Here is a 14,277-nt window from a genome sequence, read left to right on the forward strand (position 1 = left end):
TTACTGATAGCTAGCATTAACCTCAGGCTAATTAATTAGCTAATAAGTGGCGATTTTTGGCAGCCAGCCTTCCAAAAGAAAGCACAATGAAATTAAATGTTAACCGATCATTAACCGTTGACCAACAAGCAGGAAACAGAGTCTCAGTTCACCCGTTCGGGAGGCTCTGACACACTTTCCGCACTCTGTGTCCGCAGACAGCTATAGGCTTGTGCATTGTCGGACACATACAGCCACTTTGCCGAAACCGCTTGCGGGACTGACACAAGTCCACAGCGGCCTGTGGCATGTATTACCGAGTCTGTCTCCACCACCTCCATCTGCAGGTTGTCAGCTGTGTATCTGCCTGGTATACTCTCGGATGGCCGATTTAACTCGCCGGTCCTCATCAACATAGTTTCATGTGTCACGTAGCTCTCCACAAGCAGAAAAAAGAGGAGCTTAAAACACAACTTGCTGGTTCAAAGTTAGGACTAATTAGCAGTTAAGAAACACCTTTTACATTTTGTTTTTTTTTAAACTTTATATTTTTTTATTAATATTGGTTTAACTGATATTAGGCTAATCCTATTGTCGGGTAACAGTTAAACAGTTAATCATTAACATCCCTACCAGCAGTACTTGCAACCCCAACCATAAAGTTTTGTTATGTAGAACTAAGTTACAAAAAACCCCTGCAATTTAATATTTTGGCGTGTAAAAAATATGCTTGACCGGTGGATTTTTTCATCTACCCGCCAACTTGTCCGGTGAGTCAAAAAGTTAATTTGGACACTGGCTGGGAATGAGAATGTGTTGGCTGAAGATGCAGAAGACTCAAAAACACTGACCAATTAGGGCAGACTGGGCTTTTCAGATGGGAGGGTGTACAAAGAAAAGTGTGTGCAGAGCGTTTTAGAAAGGTAGGCTATATTCAGGCAGACAGTATGGAAAAAAAATAGGAAAACACTGTTTTTTTTAACATAAAAGCATGTAAACGTGTTCTATCAGAAACCCAAAATACAAGTATGAACCAGCAATTGAACATGGTAGGTCAGCTTTAAACTGTAGTGTAGATATGTGGAGTTTGACAAGAAGCAGTATGGGTAACGTTACCAACGTTAACCTATTGATATGACTGCTGATAAATGCAACAAGTCAACAGTCAGGTAACCGAGTTGCTTTACTTTACCTACAAAGCCAGCTGACGAAAACATTTAAGTAGGCCTAATATTCGCTGTTGCTTTAGATACGCTAAACTAAACGGGCTAACTAGCTAATCAATCTTAGCTGGCAAATATTACAAAGCTAAAACACATAACGTTACACATACAAACTGCCTTAGCAAGTATGGTTCATTTCGCAGTATCCCTGCATACGATTACACGGATTTTTAATACGCTGTGTGGAAATTCATTTGTAAAGACAAATACTGGAATTACGCTTAGCTAAACCATATCTCCGCAGTAACGTTAACCTTAAGACAAATCAATGTTACCAGTTAAAATGAACGTTAACGTTAGCCCAATGATAGCCTAACGTTACTGTACGACTATGAGCACACGACCACGAAAGCCTCACGCGATCAATGTGCTTCTGCCTTGATTGTCGAAGTTTATATAAGAACCAAAGTTACAGCACATAAAAAATAGTTATTTAACGTTACCGTAATTGCAAAGTTGCTTTGTAGTCACCCAGTGGGCTTTGTGGCGTCTGAAATCGCCGTAGATTTGATTAGCAACAGCAACAATCTGCGTCGACACCTTTTCCGGTTCATTATTTTCAAAATAAACGTATGCTATTCTGTTTATGTTGTAGTCTACTGCATCTGTCAAAATAAAAGCACTGATTACACCCAACACGCAATCACCATTATTGTCACCTACAAGCCTCCAAATGTTAGCGAAAGTGTCTATCTATCTCCGCTTTCTGACATAATTAAATCTGTTACAATAAAGGAGCTTGTAATTCTGGGCGATATCAACCTTGACTGGAATGATGGCTCATCAAAATCTTTGAAAGCCACTGCAATGAAACTCGGACTTTATCAATTAATTAAGGATCCAACAAGAATTGGCAAAACCATCCATCCATCTTCTTCCGCTTATCTGGTAACGGGTCGCGGGGGTAGCTGCTCCAGCAGGGGACCCCAAACTTCCCTTTCCCGAGCCACATTAACCAGCTCCGACTGGGGGATCCCGAGGCGTTCCCAGGCCAGGTTGGAGATATAATCCCTCCACCTAGTCCTGGGTCTTCCCCGAGGCCTCCTCCCAGCTGGACGTGCCTGGAACACCTCCCTAGGGAGGCGCCCAGGGGGCATCCTTACCAGATGCCCGAACCACCTCAACTGGCTCCTTTCGACGCGAAGGAGCAGCGGCTCTACTCCGAGCTCCTCACGGATGACTGAGCTTCTCACCCTATCTCTAAGGGAGACGCCAGCCACCCTCCTGAGGAAACCCATTTTGGCCGCTTGTACCCTGGATCTCGTTCTTTCGGTCATGACTATTGGCAAAACACGCAGCTCAATTCTGGATCTTATCTTCACTAATCAGCCCTCAAAATATGTAATGTCTGGTGTCATAGATGTGGCTATTTCAGATCACTCACTCATCTATGCAGTTAGGACAATCCTAAAATCTTCTAAAACTCATGCCCCCCACTCTGTACCAAAAATAGCAATTTCAAAACTGAATGCTGAATTCAGTGTTACTGATTGGAGCGATGAGCTGTCACTGGAAATCCAGTGCAATTTCACACTAAATTTCAGTAAATACAGAATAAATATACCACTGCCAGTAAGGTTCGACCCTAGGCAGAGTAAATTACCATGGATAAATTCTGAAATATTTCAACTCCTTAAACAGAAGGCCTCTCTCCTTAAAATGTATAGGTTAAGTCGAACACCAGAGAGCAAAAATAATTTCATACAAATTAGAAATAAATGTACTGTTGAGTTGCGTAAGGCTAAGGTGGTCTATTTCCAACAGCAGATTACCCAATCTGCTACCAACCCAAAGACATTATGGCAGACCCTTAAGGTCATCACTGGTGAAAATGAGAAGAAAAAGAATGTCAATATTCAAATTTCCCTACAGGGTACTCTTATTTCAGATTCAGAAAAGATTCCAAGTGCTTTCAATGACTATTTTGTATCATCTGTTAAAGAACTGGCAACACATTTTGCCACTCCCTCCAGTTCTCATTTTCTGAAATCTAACAGAACGAGGTGATAAAAATACTGCACTCACTAAAAAACTCTCATGCCCGTGATACTTATGGTCTACACATTCTCTTTTTAAAGTGCCCATATTATGAAAAAATCACTTTTTCTGGGATTTGGGGTGTTATGTTGTGTCTCTGGTGCTTCCACACACATACAAACTTTGAAAAAAATCCATCCATGCTGTTTAGAGTGAGATACAGTTTCTGAATGTGTCCTGCCTTCAGTCTCTGGGTGAGCTGTTCAAAATCGGCACGGCTTGTGACGTCACAAGCCGAAACGAGCAGGCTAACCGCAACCATTAGCTCGTAGCGCTAGCGTTAGCATGCTAACGCTAGCATGCTAACGCTAGCATGCTACCTCGTTCTCAATAGCAAAGCACTGCTACAACACACACAAGTTCACCATAATCTACAAAAGAACTACTTACATGTGCACCCTCATTTAGAAGTCTCCCAGCTAATCCTGCCTTGTAACTGACTGAAGTTGTAGAAACAGCCTTTCTTTTACTGTCTATGGAGCTAGCTAGCTGACATGATCTACATCTGAGCTACTGCACATGTGCAAGTGCAATCAAAGATAGTACAGAAGAAGAAGAAGAAAAGAGGTCTCACTCTGTAGCTAAAACAGAGACCAGCTGAAAAGAGGATCTGCAGCAGTGAGAGAGAGCGGTGCAGTACAACAAAAATATGGTGCTTTTTGAAAATTAAACCATGTAAACCTATTCTGGTACAACCTTAAAATACAATTATGAACCTGAAAATGAGCATAATATGGCTGCTTTAAAGACTCATGCTGATAGCCTCGTACCTCTCTTTTAGCACTTAATCTTTCTATCAGGCATTCTATCTTTCCTGCTGACTGGAAAACAGCACAAATGACTCAAATTTTTAAATCTGATGATCATACTCTTGTCTCAAACTACAGACCTATAGCAATACTTCCAGCAATGTCTAAGTTGCTTGAAAAAGCCTTGCATAACCAGTTAAGTTCTTACCTTGAAACTAACAATTGGCTCAGTGATTGTCAACACGGTTTTCGCGCTAAGAGATCAACCATGTCGACATTACTACTCTTCACTGAACAATTACGTGACTCTCTTAACAAAGGTCACATCACTGGAGCTATTTTTATTGACTTTCGTAAAGCCTTCGACACAGTAAACCATCAGATCCTGCTTAACAAACTTCACTCATTTAAATTGTCTTCATCTGTGATAGAAATGCTCGTGAGACCGTCCTGATCTTGCGAGCTATCTGGTGGAGTCAGGTTAGTGATAGACAGATGGTTTATCCAACCAGCTAACCAGTATTTTCGCCCCTTCCCAAAAGTTCTCCAACAGAAAGTTCCCAGATGGATATGCCGAGCAAATGCGAAGCAATCCATCTGGCGGAGTCAGGTTAAGTTCTTACATGACTGGTTGAAAAAGAACCACTTGACCATCAATGTAAAGAAAACTGAATGTATGTATTTTCACTCACCCAGAAAAAGTCTTTTTACTGATTCTATTACCTTTGCAAACCAAGATCTTGTCATCACAAAGACTTACAAATATCTTGGTGTGCTACTTGATTTACACCTTACATACCGGGAACACATTTCTAACTTAACAAAAAAGCTAAATCAGAAACTTTATGTGTATAACAAGATTAGATCATATCTTTCCTACCTACATGCAATTGTGTTTTCAACAATGTCCTACTGTCTTCCATTCTGGTCTCTTACCACAAAGGAAATTCCTGAACTATACAATCGTGCTCCCAAGATCCACAGTAATCTCCCAAAGTGGTCTCACCATTGCATTGCACTCACACGCTCAAACGCTCTGACTTACCAGAACTACATAAACAGCCACGCTATTGCATTTTATTTTCAGATTCTGTCCTCATGTGCCTATAAACTTAAAATATGTTCAATGTTTTATGTTTCTGCAGAACAGGAACCTGCTGCAAACCAGTTTTTAAACTGAGTCAGGCCTGTTTATATTGTAACTTATTGTTACTTTTAAATTTTTCCTGTATAATAAACGAAAAATTTAAAAAATTAGATGCGCCCTGTCATGGTCTTATCCCTTGTGTTGTCTTCCATTGGACCATGCACTTGTCGTCCTCCCGGACAAAAATCCAGACTTTTTCAGACATTTTTGTCCCTTTTTTTGACACTTTTTTCATGTTTTTGGCGCTTTTTTGTAGTTGCCGTTTTACACTTCTTTTCACTACCATGTATGAACACCAACTTATTACTAGTTTTACACTTATTTTTGGAATCCATGGTTAATAAACCTAATTTATAGGAAATTACACCTAATCCTTGAGTTAAAAAAGCAGAAATTATGTATTATTTAGTCTAATATTAAAGGAACGATAATCACAGACTGGTATATGTCAACGTTCAATTTGGATGTGGGTGGTGATGGTGCAGTGGATATGACACGACTTTGGTGTGGGAGACCTGGGTTCGAATCCCGCTGCGATACTAATGTGTCCCTGAGTGAGACACTTAACCCCTAGTTTCTCCAGAGGTGTGCGAAGTCGCTTTGGATAAAAGCATCAGCTAAATGACATGTAATGTAATGAATACTGTTTCAATTTTCAAATGCTAAAAAATTTAACAAAACACCCCAAATTCAATGAAATTAGAGATCCGATCTTTTGTTGTACTTGCAAAGCACGTTGCATGGAATCATCCATGTTATTTTTGGTTAATTAAAATTAGGAAGTTAAAAAGAAACCCATATTTCTGATATAGACATTTAGAAAATGGGTCAAATTTGACCCAAAGACAACACAAGGGTTAAAGGGAAATTACAATTGCAGAACACACGCAGTTGGGTGAGGTGACATCACAACTGCTACAGTGTAGTACATTCCAAATCTGTCTCCTGCACCAACTTCTCATTTTGTTGTTTGGTGGTAGCCTACATTGTCTACTATAATCTCACATTGCTAGACCTATCTCCACAGCACTGTGTTCTCTAGATAATTAGTTAACACACATTGTTACACGTCAATCTGTTACACCTATCTCTTGCACTAAAACTAAGTTAAATATCACACAAATCTGCTATAACATAGGCCTAATGTTTTAGGCCTAATGTCCTTTATAGTAGGCCTAGCCAATGAGTAAAGTGTTATTTTCTAGAGCTACTTTTGCAGTAATGTAGACTCTAAAACCAGAGAAATACCAACACATTCTCACTCCCAGTGCGTCAAAAAGCTACGCTTGGTCACCATATTAAAAAATTGTTATAGAATATATATGGAAATAGGCCTACATAGATTGAAATATGGTAATAACTGTTTCTCAGCTGGAAAACCCCTTGCTTGCATTGTGAAAATGCAGTTGCTTAGAAGAGTTAGACATTTGCAAAATTATTAAGGTTCAATTTCAGTTTTAATCACCTGCTGCAGAGCCTTCTAGTCCTGGCTCTGCACATCCCATGCCAGTTGCCAGTGTTTTTATTCAGGGTGCTTTCTATTGTTTCTCTGTAAAAGTTAACAAGATCTTGGCAGGGGAATTATGTCTACTCAAGTTTCCTTAAAAAATACAGCAGATTAGTCGATATTTCACGTAAGTCTGAGCAAGGTAGCTGTAAAAACAGAGAGGATTTTAAATAAACAAACAACTTAGTGGTAAAAGATTACTTTAATTACAAAATTACCACTTGGGAGATATTTAATAAATAATTATTAACTGTTTATATAGCACAATTGATGCAATACACGCAAAGTCCTTTACACAAAAAACATAGAGATTACATCTGCACAATAAAAAATCACTTGTCTCTCAAAAAGCAAATTACTGGTAAAATGTTTGTTTAGGATAACTTTTTAGTATATAGATGTGCAGACATTCATATGTTATTTACCAACTATTACTGTAAATCTCAACCCCTAAATGTTTGAAAAAGCCCGATCAGATTTTTTAGGCTGACACTTTGATATTTAGGAGTTTTAAATACACTGATAAATGATGTTTTGTTCAGCTAATTATTTAATATACACATAACATAAAGAAACAGTCTTAATACGGTTTTTTTTTTAAAGTATAAATATAAATATATTTTTAAGTATAAATATCAACTTGTAAGTGCTCTCTTGTGGACAAACAATGGGCAATAAAACTACACTGACGGAACAGCCTGAGGGACAATTTTATGTGCGGAAGTACGATTGGAAAAAGGCAAAAGAAAGAAGGCTACGACAGTTCCTGATGCAACTACAACACGGTCAGTTTATAGGCCTACTATGCAGTTTTTACCACATGTGGTCTGACTTATAAATAACTCGTAAATACACAAGTTGTTCCATATTACGTAGGCTAAAGGAACGTTTATAGGCTGCTTTCAAGTGCATCACTATGCAGAGAAGTGCGACATACCTTTTAAAAGAAAGTTTCGGTCGCTCACATTCGTCAGAGGAAATGGAACATAGGCCTACAGAATCTCATTTTGTGAGACCCCGGGTGGCTATGATGTCAGGTGAGGTACCCGGTGGGAGTACGGGACAGCCGTTCAACCGGAACGGCCCCAAACCGTGGTCAGTCGTGGTGCTGTCAGTACTGGGGTCCGTCGTAGCTGTGGTCGCTGTTGGCTGTGTCTGCGCCCTCATCTACCCGATACTCAAAGGTAAGCGCGCGCGTGTGTACACGTAGGGCTGTGTATCTCGCGCACACGATGCTGTGGAAACTGCTACTTTTTACTTTGAAGTAACTTGTGTGTTAGCTTAAAAAATAGCCCATAGCTTACATGTCTACACTTTCTGGTAAGTTTGGGGAGTTTTCAAATCAATGCAGCTGGAAAAATATAATGAAAGGTGTTTTAGCACTCAAGATGGTAAAATCAATCAATATAAAATGTTTATCATTTTGTGTTGTTATAGTTTGGTACGATAACCATTGCTGAATATGTACACATCAGTTGACAAAATAAAGTAATTCTACACTTTTAAAACTCGGGCACTGGTTGGCTGACTGACTTTTACCTTAAGATAGAGGGTTTTCACGACGCGTCATCAGACCCGAAGTCGCCATGTTGGAGGTACTCTGCATCACAACAAAGCACAGGCACTGAAGTAGATCCCGAACCGTCAAGGAAAATAGTTAATTATTGCCGTGTTTTTGTTGTACCAATAGGTCAGACCGAGAAAAAAACTTGCAATACTATCGACTTCCAAAAGTTATTAAAAACCAGGGAGAGGAATGCCAGAAGTTATCAAAGGAAAGGAGGGGCTTGTGGTTGGCAAAGCTCAACCAGGATCTACGAGGGAAAAATCTGTCTTGTTCGGTCTTTGAAATGAAAAAAAACAACTATTGAGAGTCACTTGACTACACCTTGAGTATCGCAATGATATCATACAGTTAAGGTTAGGTTGATTAAAGACGTTATTGCATTACTTACTTTGGCCTTCACAACACATTGGTCGTTAATGACTTGGTACTGAGTCTCCCTCACCCATCCACACACCATCTGGTTATAAGCCTCCAAACTTTTGTAGGATTTAAGGTCTTCCGCTGTGTATGGGCTCGGCGAGAAAACCAGGTAGTTGACTATATCGGGATATGCAACTGAAGGAAGAATCACCGGGTTGCCATGGATCCAAGAAGAGGGAGCCAACTTGTAGGGATCTGCACCGCCAATAAACTGCAATTTCTCAAAATATCACGCCTTTTTTGTGGTCCAAGTCCTTCCATGTCTTTGCATCTTGGACGCGTTTTGATGAGCTTTTCTGTTGTTTAGACATAAAGTATACAAAGCGCACAATACTCCATTACTCCATTACTCCATTCAGTTGTTTACACCGAGTGCCTCCAATATGGCCGCGCATCCAGGTTACCGCCCAGAACGTGACGTCGGTGAAAACCCTCTATACAATTATACTATGTAGGCCTATCATTTGAAATGGTCACTTTAGCTATTCCATATAACAAATAAAGTGGTCTTTGAACCAAAATTGAGTCAAGTCACTTTGACCACATTTTTGTGGCTAGGCTACTACAGCACTGTAATAATAAACAAAACAGAAAGAAAGTCCTTAGATTACAAGGATTGATGAATTTGATGAATTGGATCTAAACTAACACAAGAGTGAATGTTAATTTTGACCTTGAAAAGGTCTCATGATCCACTTACTACCAGTTCAAAATCCACCTTTACTGATGGTTGACAAACGCTGATATTTGCTTTTGCCAAAGATGTAACATTGCTATTCTTTGTCAGTAGTGATACTTATTCATAGTGACTGTTTCAGAGCTGCGGGCAGAGAGAGTGAGAGGAGAGGATGGGACTGAAGAGAGGATGATGGGTGAGTATCAATATCTGTTCATTTTGTCGAAGTTTCACTTCTCCATCAGGATTTTTTTGTCAGCTTAATTTACAGTTTGAACTTTAGAGTTAGCTACATGGATGGAGAAACCATATTATCTCCCACAGTTAATAAAGAGTTGATGTCCTATCCTTCTACTGACAGTTTTGTGAAATAACCAAAATATTAAGTTTGCATTCAATGACTACAGCTCTTATGAGGTTTGATGGTGCTCATGGCAACTTTAGTTATTACTATATCCTCACAAAATAATAATTATATTATTAGTATCAACATCAATCAATATCAGCATCAATATAATATCAAGTACAGTAGTAGATACAATTTTAATAGCATTTTTTAACTTTTGAATTCAACTTTATTTATAGTGTCAAATCATATCTTGTTACGTTATATCAGGACACTTTAGAGAGAGAGAGAGAGAGAGAGAGAGAGAGAGAGAGAGAGAGAGAAAGAAAGAGAGAGAAAAATACCTAATTACAATAAACAGAAATATGACTCATAATTATAGCAGTGGGTATAATGGAATGACATGATGAACAGTGGCAATTATAGTAAAGTAATGCTTCTGGAATAATTTAACAATGTTTATTAATTTTTCATTGCAATTGCAGTTTTCTTCCAGATGAGAGTTATAGTTCTTTCTACCTGTAGTATAGCAAAACCAATAGATTTATATTCTTGGGGTTTCAGATTTAGATTTGTTGGATACAGGTGCAGCAAAATCATCTTAGGGTTTAGTGGAATGTTCACAGACAAGATAACATAGTTTTATTGATCACCTCCCTCCAGAATGTTTTAATTTTGTCACACTCCCAGACACAGTGCATAAGTGTTCTTTTAGCCTCATTGCATTTAAAACAAAGGTCAGGTATATTACTGTTGTATTTATTCAATTTAACAGGAGTTGTATATGTCTGCATCAGCCGATTTTATTGGAGTAGTTTTAAATTAGAGTTTGCTGTTTGTCTAACTATTGATGTTTCTGCAAGCCACTTATAGATTGATGAAATCAAACCCCTCTCATTGCAATCAGGGTTTCCCGCAGAAAATTTGTTAGTTAAGGTGGTAGGTTTGCCATCTGACCGGGGGGTGGGGTCTGTAGTACAGACTCTGTACTACACACTACACTAAATATCAAATTTAAATATATAATTAATACATCTCTGTAGTGCAGACTCTGTACTACACACTACACTAAATATTACATTTAAATAATAATAAATAACCAGCTTTTCAAAATAACAGTTGCAATGTGCAATTTTAAGCTTATTAAACTATTTTGAAAAAAAGTGCTATAACAATTTTACTGGCATTGCTCCCATTATCCTCCGTGACACGCACTCTTCCACTTTGCCTGACAACTCTTCTCCAAAACAAACTGCGCTGAGATAACAGAGCTCAGCCCATAGCTTCACACACTCCAGCAGATAGTATGCGTGAAATAAAAACAGGACACGTAATTTCACTGTGTGTAGTGTTAACTACGCTAACTAACCGTGTATTGTGAACCGCGTGTAGTGAATTAAAAAAAACAGACAACAGCTGTGTCTTAAAGACCGGGCAACAGCCGGGACATTGAGAATCCATGCGCGAGAGGTGATGGATATTTCCAGTCACTTCGTCATGTATTCACTTCGTTGAAACAAGAGAAGAAAGCCTCACTGATGTGAAGAATAGGACAGAGAAACATATATAAATGTTCTCTGCCTGCTGTATGCCAACGCTCCGGTAAGTCCACTCACCCCGTCTCTGCCCGGGCATGCCCCAGCTGCCCACATTTGTTGACAAACTCCGACGCACACGCGACGGTGAAATGGCGATTTATCCTTTTAAATGTGAATAAATTACAGTTACACTCACCGCCAGCAAATGCTCTTTCTGTTGTGATTGGTGGTATATTTACAACTCACCGTTACCTTGTTTCCTACAGACTGTGTTGATGCGACTTGCGGTTATACTGTGTATATATATATTTTTTTGAAGACTCAGTTAAGGCGGCATGCGCGTGTTGTTAAGGCGGGCCGCCTAAACTGCAAAGTGCTGCGGGAAACCCTGGCAATTGTTTATGTTAAGGATGAGAGTTCAGGAATCCCGACTGATTGGTTTTGCATGGAATAAATAAAGTTCCTCACTTAGAGATATTAAAAAAAAAAAAATCCTTGGAATGTCATACATTAGAGAGATTTCTTCAAAGGTCATTAGAATCCCTTCTTTAAGAGGTCACCTACTTTACTTATTCCTTTCTTTGCCCATATCTGGAATCCTGCATCCAGCTTGCCTGGTTTAAATGAAACATTTCACCATACTGGGCTCAATTGTGACAGAGTCCAATATGTTCATATATTATTTTACCTCATACCATACATTAACCATATTACAGTTTTTTCCGATTGCCATGACAATTTTTTCAATACTTTTAACAACTTTCCTAAACTCTTAACACAGCACAACATCCGTCTGTGTAGGCTATACATTTAATACATTTCTTGTTGCTTTGACACAAAATGCATACAGTTAACACAAATTTAAAATGCTTGAACTTCTTTTACACACAAGCTCAACCAAGACCAAAACAATGGATTATTACTGACTAATTTGCAAATGGTTTCACTCTGTATGTCAGAACAGATAACATCATGTTCTAAACCTAACCTAAACAAGCTTACTAACACCCCTCACAGTGTAGTCAGCTGCACCCCGTTCCTCTCAGCCCAAGGGTCAACCTCACAGCACTTCCTGTGTGAATGTAGGGCTGGACGATTTTGGCTAAAATCATAATCACGATTAATCAAACAAGTTACCTCGATTACGATTATTGAACGATTATTTAAAAAAAAAAATTCTTTTCTTATACTGTAAATATGTTCACGGTTATTTTTCTAATGAAAGAGTGCATAATCCTATCTTTGTGATTCTAAAATAAGGAAACCACACAGATAGCAATTAATGCTTATTTATTAAATATTTCAAACAACTGAATTGAAATCTACAACAGTAGATTTACAATAAAATAAAAAAGTCTTATAAAAAAGTAATTTAAGTTTTAATGTAAAAAAAAAAAAAATAAATCCTAAAAATGTAGAAAATAAATAATAAATGTCCATCATAAGATTAACGGGAACCTGTGGTTAACTGTCTTTTCGGAGTTAAACTCCACAAGCGTGTCCTGCGGCCGGCCGTCACACACACACACACACACACACACACACACACACACACACACACACACACACACACACACACACACACACACACACACACAGCGCTGCAGGCAGAGGTGGGGTCTGTTCTGAGTATAATAAAGCCCCGTCTGTGTTGAGCAAAACATTACGTGAATTTCTACGAGAATGGACGTGCATTTAATATAGGAAAAGTGCACAAGTATTAGCATCATTTGTTGTTGTTGTATGTGATGCTAAGGTCTAGTGACGATGCTATAAAGACCGTTGCCGTGCTTGCGTCGCTCCCTTACCCCTCCTACCAGTCCCTATAGTCACTTGGCCAGTGGGAATGCAAACGGAAAAAAAGATTTTGGGGGAGAGTAGTTCTTAGAACTGCTTAGAAGTGTACCTTTCCTCTAAAAAGTACAAGTACTATCCGATCGGAAAGCACCTATGGTCGCAGACTGGACGGGGTGGAGTCACGTGACTACATACGCAGCGGCCGTAATATGTTTTAAGGGGAAAGTACATTAACACACAGTGGGCGGCCGCGGAAATGTTAATAGGATTAAAAGACCGAAATAACCGACTTGGTAAAATTACGTCGGTTATAGGCTCTGAATTTCGGTTACGATTATTTTTCGATTAATCATCCAGCCCCATGTGAATGATACTGTGTGTGCGCGCGTGCATGTGAGGGAGAGACAACAGGGGGCAGCTAACAGCACTGCGAGGGTAACAAGCTTACTAACACCCCTCACAGTGTTGTCAGCTGCACCCCGTTCCTCTCAGCCCAAGGGTCAACCTCACGACACTTTGCCTCATACACCAGGTGGTGCATCTCAAACTTCAGATCCTGCCTTGTTCTTAAAGACAGGGTTCTGAAGTCTTCCTGCAGGCTTTTAAAAAAATAGCTATCACTATCAGGAGGAGGCGGAGGGGGAGAAGGAGGAGAAGGGCTGGGGACAGGTCCCGGTCTGTTGCTCACAGCCTCCAATGCTGTGAGCAGTCTCTCCTCAAAGTCAGAGGTGTGGGGCCTCTTCCTTCTTGGGGCGGGCTGGCTTGCTCTCTGCACTAGTCTGATGCCTGATGCCTGGTGCCTGACTGTGCCCGGCCATGGCATTATCACTGTCCTCTGGCCATTGTCCACTGCCATCTAGGGCTTCCCCTCCCCCCATATTACTGGACGTTGGTCGGTCCTCCATGAAAGGATTGAGGAAGCCCATGGCTGCACTGTACCGCCATGGCCGGGCACTGCTTGCACTCGCGCCACTTCTTCGCCTATCTTTTTCCTTCTTTCTTTCCTTCCTGAACATGTCTCTCAAGCTTTTCCATTTCTTTTTGCAATCCTGAGCTAGTGAACAGACAACAGAAAAAAAACATAAGTAGGGCTGTCAGCATTAACGCGTTAATCGCGATGCGATTAAGGGCCGAGCATAACCCGTTAATTTTTTTTAATCGCATTAATCGCATGCCGCCATTTATTAATTTATTTTACACTTCACTTGGCTTCGCGTCGTGCCTAACAGGCTAATATTTTGACCCTTTGCTGCACCTTTACTTATCATCAAGCTGCCATACTTCCTCGTAA

The 14,277-nt window shown here is 39.7% G+C and overlaps 1 protein-coding gene and 1 pseudogene across 4 annotated transcripts in view; both read right to left on the reverse strand.

The window, feature by feature from the left end:
* arhgap1 (Rho GTPase activating protein 1) overlaps positions 1-7,675 on the reverse strand; it is an 84,399-nt gene extending 76,724 nt beyond the window's left edge. For 3 of the 4 annotated variants that reach the window (XM_035998559.1, XM_035998558.1, XM_031302353.2), the window contains exon 1: positions 1,646-1,766. The gene's annotated coding sequence lies outside the window, so the exon portion shown is untranslated. Of the gene's footprint in view, positions 1-1,645; positions 1,767-7,579 lie in introns of those variants that run through there. The other variant, XM_035998556.1, reaches the window with a different exon arrangement.
* Positions 7,676-13,354: 5,679 nt separating this feature from the next.
* Positions 13,355-14,068, reverse strand: LOC118494517 (annotated as a pseudogene).
* Positions 14,069-14,277: the final 209 nt, after the last annotated feature.

The sequence above is a fragment of the Sander lucioperca genome, chromosome 24, assembly GCF_008315115.2.
Source record: "Sander lucioperca isolate FBNREF2018 chromosome 24, SLUC_FBN_1.2, whole genome shotgun sequence".
Taxonomy (NCBI): Eukaryota; Metazoa; Chordata; class Actinopteri; order Perciformes; family Percidae; genus Sander; species Sander lucioperca.